The sequence below is a fragment of the Babylonia areolata genome, chromosome 32 (assembly GCF_041734735.1).
Source record: "Babylonia areolata isolate BAREFJ2019XMU chromosome 32, ASM4173473v1, whole genome shotgun sequence".
Classification (NCBI taxonomy): Eukaryota; Metazoa; Mollusca; class Gastropoda; order Neogastropoda; family Buccinidae; genus Babylonia; species Babylonia areolata.
The window spans coordinates 20,257,159-20,268,066 of NC_134907.1; the positions used below are offsets into that span (position 1 = coordinate 20,257,159).

General features: G+C 44.5%; 1 long non-coding RNA gene across 1 annotated transcript; it reads right to left on the bottom strand.

Moving 5' to 3' along the window:
* Positions 1–1,471: 1,471 nt before the first annotated feature.
* Positions 1,472–10,114, bottom strand: LOC143276737 (uncharacterized). Its single transcript, XR_013053611.1, has 4 exons — positions 9,990–10,114; positions 4,953–5,125; positions 3,789–3,895; positions 1,472–1,653 (listed from the first exon to the last, which is right to left on the bottom strand). It is a non-coding gene; the product is annotated as an uncharacterized LOC143276737 (long non-coding RNA).
* Between the last annotated feature and the right edge of the window lie 794 nt (positions 10,115–10,908).

Below are 10,908 nucleotides of genomic sequence, written 5' to 3' on the forward strand. Positions count from 1 at the left end.
GTCTCTCTCTCTTGTCTGCATGCCTCTGTGTTTATCTTTCTCTTCCTCTTTCTGTTCTAATGTTCTAGCATGTCTGAACACACACACACACACACAAGCGCATGTCAAGTGCATAAAAAAAGGAATTCCGAAATAGTTTACTATCTTCCATATGCGCACTGTGTTAGAGAGAGAGACAGACAGAGAGAGGGAGTGAGAGAGATTTTTTAATGAGGGAAGTGGAATAAGCATGCATATGCCTTTTTTTACATCCAGCCCTCGGGGCAAAGAGAAATGAAATCAAAATATTCATAAAATGATAAAAGGTTATAGAAATACAAACATGACAATCAAGTACACTCAAATACGTTATAAACATTTACAAGTACATAATCATGATACCTCCACACATGACAAAAATGTTTATGAATATACATGCACAGAGAGAGATGTGATGACGATGATGAAGTTCACACGGGACATTCGGATACACTCGGATAAATACCTAAACATCCACATGTATATAGTAATAATGCCTGCAGTTGCAGACAGGCTGAAACAGAGAGACAGAGCAAGAGGAGACAGTTCGCGAGAGACACAGAGACAGATAGAAAACACAGAGAGAACATGTACTCCTACATAAATATCCGATGCCAAGTACATTCAAAAACAATTGCGATGCGCTTTTTGAAACAATGTTTTATTGTTTACGCACTGCCAATTTGCCAATAAATTATGTATTCGTCTTTTTGCCACACACACACACACACACACACATATATATATATATATGTGTGTGTGATATATATATATATATATATATATATATATGTGTGTGATATATATATATATGTATATATATATGTATATATGTGTGTGTGTGTGTGTATGTGTGTGACACCGAAACAAATGCAACCAAAATGTTCAATACGGAGATGACAATAAGATATAAAGTCCATGTAGTATTTCATGGCCGCCTGTATCAGCAATGCCCTCACGGTGCAAATTACAAACAGATTAATAACCATAATCATTATTCCAAGTCAGCTGCAATTTCACCTGGCTCTCTTCAGGTTTTTTAAATCATTGAACTCAAAGATTGAACACACAGCTTGTTTAATTCTAACGACAAGAGAAAACACACACGCGCGCGCGCACACACCAACACATTTTCACACACGGGCGCGCGCACACACACACGACTCATTACACACACGCACGCGCGCGAGGGGGCTGAGTGGGGGGGCGGGGGGGGGGGGGGGGGGGGGGGGGGGGGGGGGCGAGGGGGGGCGAGGGGAACAGGCGCGCGCTCGCAGCTACACAATATATTCACATGCACGCACGCACGCGCACACACACACACACACACACACACACACACACACACACACACACACACACATTGTTTCCTTCAATACTGACGAAAAACAACAAGACGTTTCCCTCAACAACAACAAAAATGAAATAAAAGAAAAGAAAAGAAAATAAAGAAAAAAATAAATAAATAACAACAGGAAAACCAGTTCGCATAACAACAGATGATAAAGTTTCTACCGTCAGTTCTTTCTATCGCCGACAGTGATTGGTCCGTTCTCCATGGTGTTGACCAATCAATACCAAGCACCCAAATGCTGACGGCTGCAGCCACACAGTCTGGTAGTATGGTCCCATCCTCTGTCAAAAGAAAAAAAAGAATAAATAGATAATTAAATATATATATATATATAGACAGACACTAAACAGACACATAGATGGATAGATAGATAAACAGGTAAATAAACAAATAAATAAAGACTAGGAAGACTGTAGGATTGTGGTCATTAGTCATTTGGGTGAGACTATAAACCGAGGTCCCGTGTGCAGTATGCATGAAGGGCACGTTAAAGAACCCGCGGCAACAAAAGGTTTGTCCCTGGCAGAATTATGTAGAGAAAATATCTACATTAATAGGAAAACAAATACAGAAAAAGATATGGTTTGCAGAGTCGCTGTAGCGACGTGCTCTCCCTGAGAAAGAGCAACCAGAATTTCACCCAAAGAAATCTGTTGTGACAAAAGAGTAATACAATGCAATGCAATGCAATACAATACGATGCAATTCAATACAATGCAATGCAATACAATACGATGCAATTCAATACAATGCAATGCAATACAATACGATGCAATTCAATGCAGTGCAACGCAACGCAATGCGAAGCAGCGCAACAAAACACAACATAACACGAAACAATACAATACGATACGATACGATACGATACGATACGATACGATAACTAACCAACCAACAACCAACCAACTAACTAACTAGCTAACGATCTGACTGACTGACTAACTGACAAATAAATAAACTGTCACTGACAGCTGACACAGCTGTTGACACAGATTGTGGGAGTTGGTGACCGTGAATAACTTACTAACTAGTTAGCTAGCTAACGAACCAACGAACCAACCAACTAACCACCAAACCAACCACCAAACCAACTAATCAACTAACCAGCTACCGAACTAGATAACTAACGAACTAAATAACAAACAAAATGTCAGACTGTAGGGGTTGGTAACACTCACTCACTCACGAACGAACGAACAAACGAACAAACGAACGTACGTACCAACCAACCAACCAACAAACAAACGAACAAACTGTCAGACATAGACTGAGTGTTGGCGACAGTGACTGACTGACTGACTGACTGACTGAATGAATGAATGACTAAACAAACGAACAAAATGTCACTGACAGCTGACACAGACTGTGAGTGTTGGTGACAGTGACTGACTGACTGACTGACTAAATGAATGACTGAATGACTAGATAACAAACGAACAAAATGTTACTGACAGCTGACACAGACTGTGAGTGTTGGTGACAGTGACTGACTGACTAAATGAATGACTGAATGACTAGATAACAAACGAACAAAATGTCACTGACAGCTGACACAGACTGTGAGTGTTGGTGACAGTGACTGACTGACTGACTAAATGAATGAATGACTGAATGACTAGATAACAAACGAACAAAATGTCACTGACAGCTGACACAGACTGTGAGTGTTGGTGACAGTGACTGACTGACTGACTGACTGAATGACTAAACAAACGAACAAAATGTCACTGACAGCTGACACAGACTGTGAGTGTTGGTGACAGTGACTGACTGACTGACTGAATGAATGAATGAATGACTAAACAAACGAACAAAATGTCACTGACAGCTGACACAGACTGTGAGTGTTGGTGACAGTGACTGACTGACTAAATGAATGAATAACTAGATAACAAACGAACAAAATGTCACTGACGGCTGACACAGACTGTGAGTGTTGGTGACAGTGACTGACTGACTGACTGACTGACTGACTGAATGAATGAATGAATGACTAAACAAACGAACAAAATGTCACTGACAGCTGACACAGTTGCAGACATAGACTGAGTGTTCGCGACAGTAACTGACTGACTGACTGACTGACTGACTGAATGAATGACTAGATAACAAACGAACAAAATGTCTCTGACAGCTGACACAGACTGTGAGTGTTGGTGACAGTGACTGACTGACTGACTGAATGACTAGATAACAAACGAACAAAATGTCTCTGACAGCTGACACAGACTGTGAGTGTTGGTGACAGTGACTGACTGACTGACTGACTGACTGAATGAATGAATGACTGAATAACTAGATAACAAACGAACAAAATGTCACTGACAGCTGACACAGACTGTGAGTGTTGGTGACAGTGACTGACTGACTGACTAAATGAACGAATAACTAGATAAACGAACAAAATGTCACTGACAGCTGACACAGCTGTTGACACAGACTGTGGGTGTTGGTGACAGTGACTGCAGTGGGATGGACAGGAGCTGGTAGTGACGGCACAGGATGGGTATCCCCGATAGCGCTCTGGAACAGTCCGGCGTTGGATGATTACGATACGAATAAGCCAGATGTATGGTACACTGCCATTTATATGCAGTCGTCGGTTTCGGGTGCGAAACATAGTGAAATAAATGATGTTGATGATTATGATGATGATGATGGAAATCATCATGATAATAGCACAGTGTGATGCATAATTATTAATAGAAAAGAATACGCAGAGTGTTGAAAGTGTTCATTATTCTTGTGCGTCTATAACTGTGTTTGAATACATATGTATGTATGTATGTATGTATGTATGTGTGTGTGTATGTGTGTATGTGTGTGTGTGTGTGTGTGTGTGTGTGTATGTATGTATGTATGTACGTACGTATGTAAGCATGCTATATATTGCAATGTTACGAAACAAATCGAAAGGTAAAGCGATGCGTTATGGTATAATGTGATGTGAGACGTTATCATACAGGAGTGTGTGTATGCGCACACACACACACACACACACACACACACACACACACACACACACACACACAGAGGGGAACGTGCACTTACTTGCATTAGCGGATGAAATGAGAGAAAGAGAGAGGAAGAGAGAGCGGGGGGAAGAGAGAGAGATTGAGAGAGAGAGAGAGAGAGGGAGAGATACATACACACAGAGAGATAGATAGAGAGAGAGATGCAGACACACATATAGAGATAGATATATATAGAGAGATACACACACAGAGATAAATTTTTAATAGATAAATTGATAGATGCTGACACACAGATAGATGGAGAGATAGAGAGAGATAGAGACACACAGATAGTTAAAGAGATTGATAGACAGATGTAGACACAAATATACATAGATAGATAGGTAGGTAGGTAGATAGATAGAGTGATAGAGATAGAGAGATAGATACAGACACACACACAGATAGATGCATAGAAACGAAATAAGAGAGTGAGACAGAGACATACACAGAGACAGACGGACAGACAGACAGAGACGGGAAGACACAGAGACAGAGATAGAGACAGAAATATACAGACAAAGAAAAGGGACAGAGACAGAGAGAGATGAAGAACGACGACCTACCTTGTCAAACACGGCCTGTTGAAGCGGAACAGCAGCGGACCAGGGGAGACAAGCCAGGACCACCAGCACTGCAGGGAGGGACGAGTTCAACGGTGCTCTGCCCATAGTTCCTGCTGCAGTCAGTCCTCTTTGTTTCTTCTACTACTTTTTTGAAATAACTTTTTGCAGCTGGACTGGAAAAAAAACAACAACAACAATACGTCTGTCAGTCACATTCATTTCAGTTGAAACGAAAGATTTTTTTTTTTTAAACAGAGAAAGGAAAAGGATTAAAGGAAGGATAGGATGGAAAGAACGAACGTAAGACGAAAAAGAAAAAGTACTGTTGTTTAAAAGAAGTGCACATTGGAGGCAGAGTTAGGAAGGGGGGAGGGAATGATGCAGGTACTGCTATTGATGTCGTTGTCTTTGTTGAAAGCACTGCAACTGATGTTGTCTTTGTTGAAAGCAATGCTATTGATGTCTTGTCTTTGTTGAAAGTACTGCTATTGATGTCTTGTCTTTGTTGAAAGTACTGCTATTGATGTCGTTGTCTTTGTTGAAAGTACTGCTATTGATGTCGTTGTCTTTGTTGAAGCCACTGCTATTGATGTCGTTGTCTTAGTTGAAAGCACTGCAACTGATGTCGTTGTCTTTGTTGAAAGCACTGCTATTGCTGATGTTGTCTTTGCTGAAAGCACTGCTACTGCTGATGATGTTGTCTTTGTTGAAGGCACTTCAATTGTAGCCGTTGTTGTCTTTGTTGTCATTATTGTTGTTGTTGGCGTCTTTTACTGCCATGTGCTTTTGGCACTTTCTCCGACACACCAGTTGGAAGTGGAACTTATCTCGCTGCTGTGGAGTACAGTGGAGTTTAACGACCTACTGGTTGACGGTCATGCAACACCGGTAAGGAGAAAGGTGGCAAAATGGTCAAGACGCTCAGCTGCCAATACATAGAGTCCGTGAGGGTCTGGGTTCGAATCCCGCTCTTGCCCTTTCTGCCACGTTTGACTGGAAAATCAAACTGAGCGTCTAGACTTTCGGATGAGACGATAAACCGAGGTCCACGTGTGCAGTACGCATTTGGTGCACTGAAAAAGAACCCATGGCAACGAGAGAGTTGTCCTCTGGCAAAATTATGTAAAAAGAAATCCACTCTGATAGGTACACAAATGTATAAACATGCACTCAAGGCGTGTCTGAGTGTGTTGGGTTGTGCTGCTGGTCAGGAAGATCTGCTTATCTGATGTGGTGTAGCGTATATGGGTTTGTCCGAACGCAGTGACGCCTCCTTGAGAAACTGAAAACCTGACGGACAAGTTGTTCTGGGCTGTGGTCTTGCTTCGGGTGAAGGTTGCGATGCTCGATGAGTGGCGGTCAGCGTTGGGAAGGTCCTTCTGACGTTCCGCGGGGGGGAGTCCAGGTTGCTGGTCCTGATGTATGTATGATAGTCAGTCGTGTTCGACTATGACCATCAGAACAGCAGGGTAGGCAACTGCTGTCCCGACTATCTGGGCTGGAATTTGATTATAGTGGAGAGTGTCTTGCCCAAGTAACATCCCCCACTCTCTCGGCCAAGAGGGTTTTAGGACAGTGACTGTCGGCGTTGGGGTGGTCCTTATATATACGGGCTGTGTCGTGGCGGGGTTTTGAAGTCCGGGTCAACAACAAGGTGATGGGCGTTGTATGTGTGTTCCGTTGTTGGTTCTTAACCACCCCACTCCCCCCTACCCCCTGCTCCCTCCCTCTCCGGCTCCTCCGCCTGCATTACCATCTATTTATGGTACATTTTTTGGATAAAAAAATAATTCAAGGGAGTTTCGTGTGTGTGTGTGTGTGTGTGTGTGTGTGTGTGTGTGTGTGTGTGTCCGCTAGCGCGCGCGCTACTCGTGTTTAACCGTCTCTTAAAAGGAACATAACTCCCCACCTCCGCGAAGCTCACGACAACAACCGCAGACAGGGGCGACAACTGACAAAGCTTCCGGTGACAAATGGCGGGAGGGGACGTGTCAGAGAGAAGACATAACCACACCACTTGATGTGGATGGATGAATGGAGGGATGGATGGATGGAGAGATGGATGGATGGATAAAGGGATGGATGGAGAGATGGAGGGATGGACGGAGGGATGGACGGAGGGATGGATGGAGGGATGGAAAAAGGGATGGATGGATGGATGGATAAAGGGATGGATGGAGGGAGGGATGAAGGGATGGAGGGATGGATGGAGGGATGGATAGATGGAGAGATGGATGGATGGAGGGAGGGAGGGATAGAGAGATGGAGGGATGGATGGAGAGATGGAGGGAGGGAGGGAGGGAGGGAGAGATGGCGGGATGGATGGAGAGATGGATGGATGGATGGAGAGAAGGAGGGATGGATGGATGAAGGGAGGGAGGGAGGGATGGATGGATGGAGGGAGGTATGGGGGGAGGGATAAAAGGATAAGGGGATGGATGGAGGGAGGGAGGGAGAGATGGAGCGGGGACGGAGGTTGGATGGAGGGATGGAGGGAGGGAGGGATGGACAGATGGAGGGATCGAGGGATGGACAGATGGAGGGATGGAGAGATGGATGGAGGGATGTACAGATGCAGGGATGGAGGGATGGAGAGATGGAGGGATGGAGAGATGGAGGGAGGGATGGCGGGATTGACAGATGGAGGGATGGACAGATGGAGGGATGGATGGAGGGATGCAGGGATTGAGAGATGGAGGGAGAGATGGAGGGATGGATGGAGAGATGGAGGGAGGGAGGGAGAGATGGAAGGATGAATTGAGGGATGGAAAGATGGAGGGATGGAGAAATGGAGGGATGGATGGAGGGAGGGATGGAGAGATGGATGGATGGATGGAGGGATGGACAGATGGAGGGATGGATGGAGGGATGGAGAGATGGAGGGAGGGATGGCGGGATTGACAGATGGAGGGATGGACAGATGGAGGGATGGATGGACAGATGGAGGGATGGAGAAATGAAGGGATGGATGGAGGGATGGACAGATGGAGGGATGGAGGGAGAGATGCAGGGATGGATGGAGAGATGGAGGGATGGATGGAGAGATGGAGGGATGGATGGAGAGGTGGAGGGATGGATGGAGGGATGGACAGATGGAGGGAGATGAAGGGATGGACAGATGGAAGGATGGATGGAGGGGGAGGGGGAGGAGGAAGGGATGGAGGGATGGAGAGAGGGATGGAGAGATGCAGGGATGGAGAGATTGATGGAGGGATGAATGGAGGGATGGAGGGAGAGGTGGAGGGATGGATGGAGGGATAGGAGAGATGGAGGGATGGATGGAGGGAGAGATGGAGGGATGGATGGAGGGATGGAGGGAGGGATGGAGGGAGGGAGAGATGGAGGGATGGATGGATGGAGAGATGGAGGGATGGATGGATGGATGGATGGATGGATGGATGGAGGGAGGGAGGGAGGGAGGGAGGGAGGGAGGGAGGGAGGGAGGGAGGGATGGAGGGATGGATGGAGAGATGGAGAGATGGATGGAGGGAGGGATGGAGGGAGAGATTACATCTATTATGCTCCACTCAAAGAACACTTTATGGTGTATGTTATAATGTGTATTCAATGCTGTGCTGAAAAGCATTCCACCATGAGCACTGATCACCTAATGTTTTTTACACGTTCCTACCAAGCGTTTCTACATGCACAAAATAGTGAACCATCATACCCATTTTCAGTCAGTATTTGCTTTAGGAATTCGATCCAAGATGGGCGCCATATCTCTAAAACGTGTAAATGACGTAAGAAACTATAACTTTTAGCAGATTATTTCTTTTCATATGTCAGTGATGCGAGTTTTGTCCAAAATCGATTGTACATTAGATTTCCCTAAATCTCAGGATAGTACATTACGAAAAGAATAATCCTTGGAAAAAAGAAAAAAAGAAAAAAAGAATCCATATGCTATCGGAGTGTTATGATTCCAAGTCAAACTTATCACGACAAATATTCTTTTTTCTGCGATTGAACATTACACGTTTCTTTCTGTTGTGCAGGTGAAAAATACAATTTTAACAATTTTCATAAATCTTTAAAAATTAGAAAAAAAAAAAAAATCACACACATTCTTCTTCGTTTGGCTAAGCGTCAAAAATTGCTATTTCGGTTTTCATGGAACGAATTTCCTTTTTCCATTCATAGCAACATTCAAATAAACTATCGCCCCTATCTCCCCTCAACTTCCGAAAGCTTTGCTCAACATACGAACTGGCAAAGGATCTTTGACAAGACTATTGACTGAAGCATGGGTATTTACTGTAACAACAAAACAACTCGGAAAAGCTTTGCTCGGCACACGCATCAGCAAAAATATCGTCAGCAAGATATTGACTGAAGCATCAGTGTTGACTGAAACAAAATCGAACAATAGACTGGAGCGGTAGAAGAAATGACAACGAACAGATAAGCATAACAAAAGGACAGTAGTGGCAGTAGAAACGACAACAAGCAGGATAAACAAACACAAAAAAACAAAACAAACACAGAACAAAGGCAGTAGAAACAACAACAAGCGGGATAAACAAAGACAAAGAACAGAAAACAAAGGACAATAGTGGCAGTAGAAACGACAACAAGCGGGATAAACAAAGACAAACAACAGAAAACAAAGGACAGTAGTGGCAGTAGAAACGACAAAAAGCAGGATAAACAAACACAAAAAAACAAAACAAACACAGAACAAAGGCAGTAGAAACAACAACAAGCGGGATAAACAAAGACAAAGAACAGAAAACAAAGGACAATAGTGGCAGTAGAAACGACAACAAGCGGGATAAACAAAGACAAAGAACAGAAAACAAAGGACAGGAGTGGCAGTAGAAACAACAAGCGGGATAAACAAACACAAAGAACAGAAAACAAACACAGAACAAAGGCAGTAGAAACAACAACAAGCGGGATAAACAAAGACAAACAACAGAAAACAAAGGACAGTAGTGGCAGTAGAAACGACAACAAGCGGGATAAACAAAGACAAAGAACAGAAAACAAACACAGAACAAAGGCAGAAGCCAGCAGAAACACTTCTCCACTCACCTGTGGAAGGGGTGTCAAAGAGGGGCAGGGACGTCACGTCACATCTGGTGTCGTCCTTACCACCACCACCACCACCACCCCTCACCCCCCTAAAAAAAAAAAAAGAACCACGACAGTTCTGCCCCCCATGGTATGTGAACCTGACACAGCAAGCCCTCAGGGACCACAGAGCCCGTGACAATGTCCTGATTTACTTCCCTTGGGGCCTGGGGGGGGGGGGGGGGGGGAAAGGGGGGGGGATGGGAGTGGGGGGAGGGAGGGGTGAATGCTTTGTTTCTCTGCACTCCGCGTTGAGAAGGGGCTTTGTCACGCTCTATATGAGAGCGGACTAGAAACCCAGCCCAGCACTAACACCCAGACAACACAGACTAAAATAATTCAGGGTTTACATACATTTATCCAGTCACACACAGAACTTGCCAAATAAAACTAACCACAATGCCAGCCACAACAACTGATACACTTAAACGACAACAGAATGGATAAATAACCCACCAAAAAAACCACAGAGCTTGAAGACACATCCGTCCAGTCTGAAGAATGTTGTGCACTCAGGACAGTTGATAAAGAAAACCTGAAACACTCTGCACAACACCAGATGATAAAAAACCAAAAAAACAAACGATGACGTGGACAACGAAGACTGAAGAAAACGAGGACGATGAAAGCAGGAGGACGATGAAAGCGGGTGGACGATGAAAGCAGGTACACGATGACAGTGACGAGAAGAGGGCAGCGGGGAAAACTGCAGACAACAGACAACTGCAGCACCAATGCTACCCGGCCGACACAGGTGGAAGGACAAATGGCACAGGAAGTGGGACGCTGCAAACTGCCAACCGGGTACCACTACCCTGACGCTGGAAATAAAAAAACAAAACTAACAAAGACGAGACACGTCCAGCAGGGCGCACCCTCT